The sequence below is a fragment of the Camellia sinensis genome, chromosome 1 (genome assembly GCF_055761805.1).
Source record: "Camellia sinensis isolate YWXY chromosome 1, ASM5576180v1, whole genome shotgun sequence".
Lineage (NCBI taxonomy): Eukaryota > Viridiplantae > Streptophyta > Magnoliopsida > Ericales > Theaceae > Camellia > Camellia sinensis.
This window is the reverse complement of record NC_138961.1, coordinates 16,052,187-16,065,126: the sequence shown is the minus strand read 5'-3', so window position 1 is coordinate 16,065,126 and position 12,940 is coordinate 16,052,187.

Here is a 12,940-nt window from a genome sequence, read left to right as displayed (position 1 = left end):
AGTCGGAGGATGCTGCTGCCACAGAGAACAGGCAAGTAAACGAAACAAAATTTATTTTTCTACATTCCTTCTTCTATATGCTCCTTATTGTAGTAGCTTTTATTACATAACATCATTAAAATAAGAACCAAAAAAAAAAAAAACTTTGAGATTTTTAGTTTTCTACATGCTGAAAAGTATTTAATATTCTCAGAATAAACACATCTTTTTTAGAAGTATAAATTAATCCACTGTCATCATTTCCTGCATAACAGTAATAAGACTTGTCTTTATATAAATTTGCATGGGTTAGTTATTCGAGTACAAAAATATGTTTTCACTTATATTCCCTTCTTTGTCATTTTGTATCCTCCAAAGGAAGCAAGATATAAAAGATTAATCATTATGCATCAACCACTATTTTTTTTTTTTTATAATATATTTTTGTGCACTTTACATTTCTGTTACGGTAACTCACAAATACATAAAAAGTTGGATTGACCTGCTTTACCCACACACAAATGCGCCATTAAAAGTTAAACATGCTTTACCCACCTTCTTTGTCAGAAAAAGTAAACATGACGTATAAGATGTGCCGTTAAAAGTTTTTCAGGACACATTGGGAACACTTGACACATTGTGTTGCGGTTATAATTTTTATGAATCCAGAACAAACGTTATGAAGTTGTTTATAAGGAGAAAAGACCTATCTCAATACATGAAGGCGGGTCTCAACTAGATTTTTTTATCTAAAGTTCAGCCAAAGCAGATAGACTATTCAGAAGTAGAAAGACTATTTTAACTTAGTTTCCATTGTTGAAACATAGGTCAATATTGGCATATTGTGGAACAATAGTTAGAATTGATATATACATATGAATGATGTTTTATTTACAAAATGATATTGATAGTCATTTAATTTGTTAATGTTTCCTTTACTTTCTATGTAGAATTTATATTTTTTGTCCAATTTTACAATAAAGTGATGTGCAAATATTTTCAAGAAAAATTTACCTGACATTATTTCTCATTTTCTTTGGTACAGATGGATTATCTCGTGCACAAAGCTAAATTGTATATGACTGATTGGCACTATAAGCATTTTTGGAAGGAATATATATTTTTGGATAGATGTGTATGGAAAAGATTTGGGTGGACTAGTAGTTATATTTTTGGAAAGACTAGTAGTTATATTATTTGGATGAATGTATATGGAAAATATTTGGATAGACTACTGGTGTGCATATTTTTTGATAAATGCGCATGGATAACAATTTAAAACATAATAACAACTAATTGTTATGTTTTAAATTATTATGCTAGATGGATGTGACTTAGATGATTATATAGATTACAAGTGGATTTTTAATTGGAGGAATATGTAGTTTGAAATTACTTGTGGATGAAAACTTATAATAGTTGATGACTTTCATTAAACAGGTTCAATTTGGATGATTTATATTTTGTCGAATGTTCATGATTCAGTTGATTTGAATGATTCTTGTAAATTACATATTATATTGAATGGATTGGATGAATTATTATGAATTATAAGTTTATTTTGTTGGATGTTGGCGACCAAATGTTGATCTTGTATTTTCTGTTTTGGCGACCAATTGATTAGTTGGGAAAGATAACTAATACTTTTGCCAACTAAATAATTAGTCGTTAAAGTCATTAATTTTGGCGACCAAAAAGGAATTCGTCGCTAATAGGTCAATTGCCGACTAAAGTTTTAGTTGCGCAAACATTCTTTTTCACGACTAACATGTTTGGTGGTTGAATGTGACAATTGCTGATCAATCTTTTTGGTCGTGGAATGTGCCATTTGTTGACCAAACTTGTTGGTCATGGAATGTATTGCTGACCAAACTTTTTGGTCGCGGAATGTGACAATTGGCGACCAAATTTGTTGGCCGTGGAAATGGGCCACAATTGCCGACCAAACTATTTGGTCGTTGAATGTGCGAATTGGCGACTAACATGTTTGGTCGGAAAAATATGACTTTTCGCGACTAAAGTGTTTTAGCTACTAAAAGGATTAGTCGCAGTAATTATATATTTAGCGACCAAAAATTTAGTCGGTAAATATAACTTTTTCGCGACTAAAAAATTTTTTAGTCGCTAATTACTTTCCGCGACCTCAATTGGCGACCAAAAAAATTAGTTGCGAATAACTTTTGACGACTAAAACTGGAGTTTTGCCGATCAAATTTTTAGTCGGCAAAAGTGCGAATTCTTGTAGTGATTTAAGACAGATTGTTTTCAAACTCATTTCTAACAACTAGTTGACGCGATCCAACTCGGTATTCGACCTATTAGTTGTGTAATATCAATTATTTATTTATTTATTTATTTTTATAACTGAGTATCCGGTTCAACTTACGCGAATCTTAACTAATTCTGGGACTTACACAAAGTGTCCTTTTATGTGAATCGGGCAAGTGTAACACCCTTTATGATGTGAGAGTTTAAGTTCAAGTCCTACGTCCTATCAATTGATAGTTATATTGCGGACTATTAGTCTGTTTGATCATTGATGATGTAATATTTATCATACTTGTAATTATTCTCTTATCGATTGAACCAAAAAAAAAAAACTCAACATATATGTACACAAATTGTGAAAATAGGGAAGATTCAAGAATTGTTTAATTTATAACAACGTTTTTGTTGATTTTTTTTTAGGTCTTTTAGTGAAAAAGTTTCAAAATTATTTTTAAAAGTAAATAAATAAATAAATTAAAAGAATTTCTTAAATGTTTAAAAAATTTCCTGACGTAAAATTTTTAAAATTTGACACAAATTCAAATTTTTTACTGAAGATGAAAAATTGAAATAAAACGTGACTTGTTTAGCTATTGCAGAAGGGAAAAAAATTTAGTGGTGGTTTAGTGAATGATGAATCATATGTTGGTGCTCAGAATGGAAATCGATATTTCATAAAATTCAATTTAAAAATTACTTTTAAAATTTTGTCATGTAATCAATTTTGACTGTAAAATGTTCTTAAATATGCTAACGACATCTAATATAACCCTTAACAATTCAAGTAGGTCCATATACATTTTTGCCACAAAAATGTTTTGGAACTAGTTGGGCTTTGGGTGGATTTGGCTCTAGGAGGTTTATCAACATTCATCACTGCTTGAAAGGAAAAATTATTAGGTACTTTTTTTTTTTTTTTAATTTCATTCATGTCTTGTTAATTACCAGTCCCATATTTTTTTAATTTCATTCACGTGCGACTATAAGATGTTTGTTGTGTGAGAAACAACCCAAAACTACAAGTTTTAAGGTTTATTTTTGGGTGAATTACACCTGAAACCTTTTTAACTTCTAAAAAATATTATTTTATCCTCTTTATCTATAAACTCATATATTGATCATCTCAAGTATGAAAATTGTAAATACACCCATTTTGAAGGTGGTTTAAAATAGGTTTGTATCAGACAATATACTGATAATATGGTTAAAGATCGGTCTGTATCAAATAATATACCCGTAAACAATGGGTATCGATAGACCCAAATGTTTTCAAATTAAAGCATTTATCATTGTGACTCAACTTCAAAAATACTACAACCACTAGTTAAAATGGAGATTTCTATTTTTTTTAGATAAATTACAAATACACCCTTTAAAATTTGCTTCAAATACGAATTGGCCCCGTGGTTTGAAAAATTTAAATACTCCATTGTTGGAATTTTTTTTTTAAAGTAGAATCAATTGAAAAAATAAAATTTTTCACTGCTCTTCTATACAATAAAATTACATGAATTATTAATTAAAATAAATTTCTGATATCATTAAAACTGTTAAATGATTTGAGGATTCAATAATAAAATGAGTTATTTGTTATGAAAGTTTTGATATTTTTTTTTGGGTACATTGGAATGTGAAATTTCTGATATCATTAAAATTGTTAAATGACTTGATAATTTATTATTAAAATGGATCATTTGTTATGAAATTAGAAACTTCATGAAGTGAGATGTAATTTTTAAAACAACAATGTTAGGTGGCCCTAAAAAATGTGGCTCGAAACACCCAAAACGACGTTGTTTTGGGTGTAAAACAACGTCGTTTTGGCATATTCGGGCCATTCGAGCCATAGAAATTCGGTCCACCAAACATTTTCCTTTTTCAAATTAAAAGGGACAATTCGTATTTTAAACAGATCTTAAGGAGTGTATTTATAATTTATCCTTTTTTGTTTGCTTGGTCATTTTACACTTATTTATACCACCAAGGATCCTCTAGAGTAAAATTTTCCTAAAGTTTCCTAGAGTGCTACATTGTGTGGTTGAGATTTTTTGATGTGACTTGCCAGTAAATCTCAACCACACAATGTAGCACTCTAGGAAACTTTAGGAAAATTTCACTCTAGAGGATCCTTGCTCTATTTATACCTACACAATTTGGGTAGAAGGTTGGTCTATCACAGTTGCAAGAGACTCTAAAAACATTCCTAATAACATCAAACTAACTTCTTCCATCAATGGCATCATCATCACCAGCCTCAATCAATTCCAAATCCACCTCATCTGCGAACAAGTACCCATACCCCGGGGAACTTGACGCGTCGAAGCTTGTCCCCGACAATCTGTCTGCAACAGCAAACAACTACGATCAGTGGAAACAACAAAGGCTCCAACTCATTAAGAATGAAGGCTTGTTCCATTTCATAGACAGCACCAACAAGGCTCCTTCTAAAATTGTCACCGTCCTGAAAAAGGACGTCGAGAACCAGGATTACATATCCTGGAAAAGATCAAACGATCTTTTGCAGAAATGGATCCGAACCAGACTCACTGAAGAAATCGACGAAGAAGTAAAACACTTTCAAAATGCTAGAGTGTTATGGACATACTTGGAGAAACTGTTCAGTAGTAAGCTGCCCAAGCTCGATGTCAGTGCTACTGCAATGGCTTCCTCGTCCTCCTCCTCAATCAATTCCTTCAATGTGTCAGACTTTGTCAAGAAAACTCTCTCAGTCTCTGAAAAAAACTACTCAGGGTGGAGAAAATAGATGTACGAGTTCATTAAGAGTCAAGGCTTTGTTGGTCACATTCATGGCACTGACAAGCCTACAAGTGTCCCTTTCTGGTCCTAGAAAAGAAGAGACACTCAAGTACGGGGGGAATTGATCCGAACCAAGCTTGCTAAAGATATACTCCAAGAGATGGCCGATATAATGCCTGATAGAACTGCTAAAGCGATGTAGGTGGCGTTGAACAAAATCTTTGGTAAAACTGATGTTTTTTTTTTCTTAATTTAAATTTTGTAAATATAAATGTTTAGCACCACCGACTTAAAATTTGGAATTTATTTTAAAAAAAGAATAATATTTTATTTAGATTCATTATAAATGTTGATGTCATGATGTGAGAATTAAATATGAATTACAAATCTAAATTCGAGATACCTGTATGCCTCATTGTGCTGTTGCTGATCGAACTAGTACTGTGGGCACATTAATGTACTCTTTTATCTTCTTTTAGTAATATTGCAGAACTGGTGTAAACTAAATGTCTACACAAATAATCTTGTCGAATCAAGTAAATTTGTGTTGATTCTTCTTTATGTGGTTTATTCGAATAGCAAATTCCTCACTAACTTCATATTTATTACCTTTCTTTATTTTCTGTCGAGCTTTGTTGTAGGTCATTATGTGAGACTATACAAAGCTACAATTAAAGGTGACTGGGAGAGAGCAGAGGAATTTATAAAACAAGAACCAGATAACCTTGCAATGAGGGCTGCCATAAGGGATAACTTAGAAATAGTGCTCATTGTTGCTGTGAAGTCAAAGCAGAGAAACAATTTTGTGAAGAAGCTGTTGGAGATAAAAATGAAGAACACTGAAAACAGAGGCAAAAGCCCAGAAAACAGAGGCAAAGAAATATATAAAATCTGAACTGTTGGGTCCTCTTATTCAAGTTAAAAATACTGAAGCAAATATGCCTATATATAGGCTTACAAACTAAGCTACCAGAACAGAATTTTATGTACCACTAAGGCACTAACTTAGACCACTACAACCACTAGCATAATATCAGCAACAACTACCCAATTGACTAAACAAACTCAGAAAAATACGAACACTACTAACAACCTGAAAAGACCAAGTCAGACTTTGAATCATTCTTCAACACTCCCCCTTGATTCAAAGTTGCAAACGCCAAGGAAAGCTCTGAAGTATAAAAACTTTTCTTTTGACAAAGACTTCGTCAGTATATCAGCCAGCTGCTCATGAGTGCTACAGTACTTCAAAGTTACCTCCTCCTTCACAACCAAATCACGAATGAAATGGAGACGCATATCTATATGTTTTGTTCTGTTATGAAATGCTAGATTTTTTGTCATAAAGATGGTTACCTTGTTGTCACAAAAGATCTCCGTTGCTCCCTCTTGCCTTTGTTGAAGTTCAGTCAACATTCTTCTTAACCATATGGCTTGACAAGCTGCTGAAGTGGCTGCAACGTACTTAGCTTCTGAGGACGACAATGCTACTGTGGCTTGCTTCTTTGAGCTCTATGTGATTACTCCTGATCCAAGAGTAAAAACATTTGCTAAAATACTCCGCCTATCATCCAAAGAACTTGCCCAATCGCTGTCCGTGAACCCACATAATTTGAAATTGAAAACTTTTGAGTACCAAATCCCATAATCCATAGTTCCAGCGATGTAACGCAAGACCCGCTTCGCTGCTCCAAAATGAAGCTTTGAAGGATGTTGCATAAACCTGGAAATCATACCAACAGAAAATGCAATATCAGGTCAAGTGTGGGTTAGATAAATTAAACCACCAACCAAGCTTCTGAACCTGCTAGCATCAGCCATTTCTACCCCATCTTCACACTGCAATTTTTCATTGATATTCATGGGAGTAGTTGCTAGTTTACAATTAAGCATGCCAAATTTATTAAGAAGATCCTTGGCATATTTTCTTTGGGAAATAAAAATCCCATCTTCTGCTTGTTGGACCTCAAGGCCAAGAAAATAATGCAGCAAACCCATATCAGACATTTCAAACTCATGCATCATACGTGATTTAAACTCAGCCACAAGAGAACTAGAAGAGCTTGTATAAATGATATCATCAACATAAAGACAAATAATGATGAAATCATTTTTACCTTCCTTCTTCACGTAGAGAGTGGGCTCATTCTCACTTCTCAAGAATCCATTTTGCTGAAAGTATCCTTCAATTTTGCTATACCATGCCCGAGGAGCCTGCTTTAATCCGTACAACGCCTTTCTCAACTTGTACACCTTTGTTTCTTTGCCTTCAATCATGAAACCTTCTGGTTGAGTTACATAAACTTCCTCTTGTAGATCTCTATTTAAAAATGCTGACTTCACATCAAGTTGATAAACAGGCCATTGTAATTGTGCAGCCAATGCTAAAATAATTCTCACAGTTTCAAACCGAGCTACTGGAGAAAAAGTTTCGTCGAAATCAATGCCATGTTGCTATGCGTATCCCTTCGCCACAAGCCGAGCTTTGTGCTTTTGTATACTTCCATCTGCACCAAATTTTGTCTTAAATACCCACTTCAAACCAATTGCATTTTTGCCTTCCGGCAAGTCCATCATCTCCCATGTTCTGTTCTTTTCAATTGCTGTCAATTCTTCCATAATCGCTCTTTGCCATTCCTTTTTTTTAGATGCTTCTCCATAAGTCATAGGATCTGAAACAGTAAGAGCAAATTGGCAAGACTCATAAATGTCTCTCAAGAATCTAAACTTTCTGGGTGGTGTTTCATCCGAAGACTCTTCTAGAGTGGATGAAGAGTCTCTCCTTGGTGAACTTGGTGACGCCATAGAGGAACCGAATGAACTTGTAGGAATTGGCACTTGACTTTCATTTGGAGAGATTCCAATGGACATAGGAACCTGCTGTTGCATTTTCTCATTAATTCCACGCCAATCCCAACTTGCATTTTCATCAAATACTACATCCCTTCCAATTAAAAACTTGCCACTAAGAGGCTTATATAATCTATATGCTTTGGATTGTGTACAGTAACCAATGAAAATACATTTTTCAAATTTTTCATCAAGTTTATGACGAAATTGAGAATTTACCAAAGCATAAGCAATACACCCAAAAACTCTTAAGTGACTTACAGATGGTTTTGTGCCACGCCAAGCTTCAACCAGAGTTCGATTCATGACTGCCCTTATGGGAGAAAGATTCAATAAATAAACTGATGTTGCCACAGCTTCAGCCTAATATTCATTTGAAAGTCCCTTTGCTTGTAACATGCCTCTTGCCATCTCCACAACAGTTCGATTCTTCGGCTCGGCGATGCCATTTTGCTCTGGAGTGTAAGGAGTTGTCAACTCCCTTTGAATGCCATTTTCTTCACAAAAAAGATCAAAATCTTTGGATAAAAATTCTCCACCTCTATCAGTGCGAAGAACTTTGATGCAAAATCCACTTTGCTTTTCAACTTTAGCTTTGAAGTGCCTAAATTTCTCAAAGGCTTCGGATTTGTTTTCCAAAAAATAAACCCAACTCATGTGACTATAATGATCTGTAAATAGCAAGAAATAACAACTTCCACCAAAAGATTTAGTTTGCATAGGTCTACATAAATCAGCATGAATTAATTCGAGACATGTTGAAGCTCTCCAGGCCTTTCCAACTGGAAATGACTTTCTAGTTTGTTTCCCATTGATGCACCCTTCACATAATTCAATGGAACCAATTTTTAGTAGTCCAAAAACCATACCTTTTTCTTTTAGCAATTTCAGACCCTTGATGTTGAGATGCCTGTATCGCAAATGCCATAGCTTCGAGTCATCTTTTCCACTAACGGCAAAGACAAAATTCTCCATGCTTGAAACTTCCAATGGGAACATTTTGTTTTGAGTCATGTTGATATTGATCAACGTATGGCCTGAGTGCTTGTCTCTAATAACACATGCATCATTATCAAATGAGATGGAATATCCAGCAGCCATTAATTGCCCAACACTTAGCAAATTATATCCCAAATCAGGTACAAATTGAACATTATGCAAGAGCTTTATGTTACCATGGGTAGTTTTAATGCTCACTGTACCTTTCCCTTCAACTTGTATTTCTTTGGCATTTCCAAGCTGCACCTTCAACTTTTGCGTCTCATCAAGCTCTTTGAACAAGGATTTCATCCCTGTCATATGATTTGAACAGCTGCTGTCTACGAACCACACATCGCTTGACATATTGTTAGGATCAAAATGAGTCATAAAAACCTTACTACTTTCTTCTCCATTTTCTGCTGCATAATTCACTTGTTGATCTTTGTACCAACAATCAGCTTTTATATGACCATACCTCTTACAATGATAGCATTGAGCACCATTCTTGTTGTTTCTTCGCTCACCGGACTGCCGTTGCCCGTCGAAACGACCTCTGCCTCTTCCGTTACCACGACCATAACCACGACCATGACCACGGAATCCTCCTCTTCCATGGCCTCTGCTTGTCGAGCTGTCACCTTCTGTAGCTTTGGTGACTATGTCCTTCACTTGAAATGCCTTTTCTTCATTCTTTTCAAGTGATCGATTAATTCTTGTCTCATGTGCTTGCAAGGACCCCATCAGTTCATCAAAGGAAAAAACTGACAAATCCTTAGATTCTTCTATGGCAACAACAACGTGATCAAACTTTGGAGTCAAGCTTCTCAATACCTTTGCAACAACCGTTTCATCAAAAATCTTCTCACCGTACGATCGCATTTGACTGACTATTGTCATGACCTGAGACAAAAAATCAGCAATTGATTCTCCATTCTTCATGTACAAGGTTTCAAAGTCACGTCGTAGTGATTGCAATTTCACCACGATAACTTTTGAATCACCTTGAAACTCCTTCTGCAGAGTTGACCAAGCTTGCTTCGATGTGGTTGCTGCTGCAATTCGTGAGAAGATGCTGTCATGAACAACCTGCTGAATAATCACCAACGCCGTCGAATCTTTCTTCTTATTCTCCTTCAATCTTGTTTCTTCATCAGGATCTGCGTAGCCTTGTTCTACCAAATCCCAAAGATCTTGAGATTTGAATAGGGTCATCTTCGGATACTCCAGAATCCATAGCCTTCTCCCTTAAAGACAGGGATGAGTGGTTGTGCAGCACTCATTGCATTGCCATTGCTGGCCATTGGTTTTTCCTCTCAGGTGTTTCACTCAACTCACGTGTTTACCCTCTCTTCTCACTCTCTCAACCTGGCTTTAATACCAAATTTATTGGAGATAAAAATGAATAACACTGAAAACAGAGGCAAAAACCCAGAAAACAGAGGCAAAGAAATATATAAAATTTGAACTGTTTGGTCCTCTTATTCAAGTTAAAAATATTGAAGCAAATATGCCTATATATAGGCTTACAAACTAAGCTACTAGAACAGAATTTTATGTACCACTAAGGCACTAACTTAGACCACTACAACCACTAGCATAATATCAAAAACAACTATCCAATTGACTAAAAAAACTCAGAAAAATACGGACACTACTAACAACCTGAAAAGACCAAGTCAGACTTTGAATCATTCTTCAACAGAAGCTAGTGAATCGAATGTCACCGGAGGATCTAGCTAAAGGCGACAGAGGTAAAAGGACAGCCCTTCACCGGGCTGCAGCAGTTGGCAATATTGAGGCTGCCAAACTGTTAGTGGAGAAGAAACGATACCTTCCAAATGCTGAGACGGTTCAAAAACGAATACCTTTGTACTTTGCTGCTACTCATCGGAATAATGAAATGGTTACTTACTTGTTGATCATGACTGAAGATGAGGCAAAAGCCAATTACTCATCGCCAAGTTATCAAAAGCCTGACCGGTGGAATTCTAAACCATTTGAGGGTGAATCGGGCTTCAGAATTTTGCATCAGCTGATACTCAACGAATTTTATGGTAAGTAATTAATAGAATTTATCTTAATTATTTGCATTTAGAAAAATCTAACTTTACATTATGAGATTGTCAAAATAGAACTACTTAATTTCTATTATTAACGAAATGTTATATTTTGTACTGTTAATTGCTACAGACATTGCTCTAGACTTGGTTTGACAAAAACCTGAGTTGGCATTCTTCATTCCAAAAAAAGAAGAACATCTTGAATATCTATCTTTGATGGCGATTTCTCAAAAGCCTTCTTCATTCCAAAGTGGATTCTCATCCTTCAATTTCTTCAAGCAGTAAATCTATTCGCGTTAGTGTATTCGTTCTCTTCACACACCTCTCTATGTATCCTATTATGCAATTTCCTCTATCCATGACTCATTTATTTATTTTGCTCGATTTTGTAATGATACGAATTTAGACAAAGATTTGGTCCTAAACATAAAGGTTTTCAAGCTAAAAGAATGAATAATTTAAACATTTCGGACCAAATTTAAACATTGTAATTCAAATATAACTGCTAAATTTATCATTAATAACGTAATAAAGAGTTGGATATTAAAATGATGGGAAATTCTAGAGTGTGTATCATATGCATCTTAGTTACGACATTTGTGATTTTTGATTAGGACTTATTGCGGTATTAATTATGACTCATTGTGATGTGGTTATGACATTATTTTGGTTATGATCCAAGAGTTTTTTTTTTTGTTATACTTTTTTTTTTTGATCAGCAAAAGAAAATCTTTATTGATGGGAACATACAAAATATGAAAGAGAACATCAATAAAGAGGTCCAAGCTCCAGTTGGTAAGAGACCAACAACAAGCAAAGAAAGAACAACAGAACAACAATTAGCAGAACAACATAATGGCTTCCACTTGAACCTCCAGCAGCAGACTACCAAAAGATAACTAACAGATTGCTTCCACTTATACCTTATGTAGCGTTTGGTTATAATGTTTTTTTAGAATGACTCTTATGATATTTGTATAATCAAACCAACAAATGTCATAACTTACATACAGTACATAATATTATCCTTAAATGTTTGATCTTTATCAATCACTAATTGACAAAATAATAGGGAAATTACTTGTCAATATATGGATAAAAAAATATTTTTAAATCAGTGATATTTTGTATAAACATTAATATATAAAATCATAAATTTTTTCATAATTTTCTAAAAAACATCACTGACAATTAATTTTCTCTAAAATAATCTACATCATTATACATAAATTTAAAAATCATGTCTTAAGGTGTCAAGCTTTTTTCAAGATGTAATAAATTTATGACAAGCTATTTCACAGTCAACAAAAAGATAACAACGAGACCACGTTTGGGAATTTGACTATTGTAATTGATTTTTTAAAATTATTTTATGAAATTAAAAAAAAAAAGAAGAAGAAGTCATGTTTAGAATGATTTGTGAATTTTTTTATGAGTTATATTAGGGATTCTAAATATTTTATCAAATCTCTCACATGAATATGAGACCCACACACATGTAGGTTTATGTAAGTCTTACACCCATGTGAGAGATTTGGTAAAAAATTTGGTAGATTATTTGGGATCTATAGTATTTTTTTTATTTAATTTTTTTTTGTTTTTATAGTTGAATAGATAGTTATGAAAGAAAAAATGATTGATTGATGTGTAAGATGTGACATTTTGTTTTTTTAGCTATTTTAGCATTTTTTTTTTCTCTTTATTAACTATTTTAGAAAAAGAATAATGTTAGAGACTCACACATTTATACTTATAAATTCACCCACAATGATGTAGCATGAGAGTTGGGCCCAACATCATTAAGTATGTAACAATAAATCAAAAGTTGACATATATCCTTTTACATCATTGTAGCTAGAATTGTGAATATGTTTTGAGAGTCGCAAACATTTTCCTTTTTTCAAAATGCTAGTTGCCAAACAAGGATTTGTGCTTTGTTATATATGTACCTTGGAGAATTCTATTACACACTCTCATACTATATGCACCTTTTGCTATGTAATTTTCTTCTTTAATTATGTCTAATTTTTTACTTTAGTTATGAT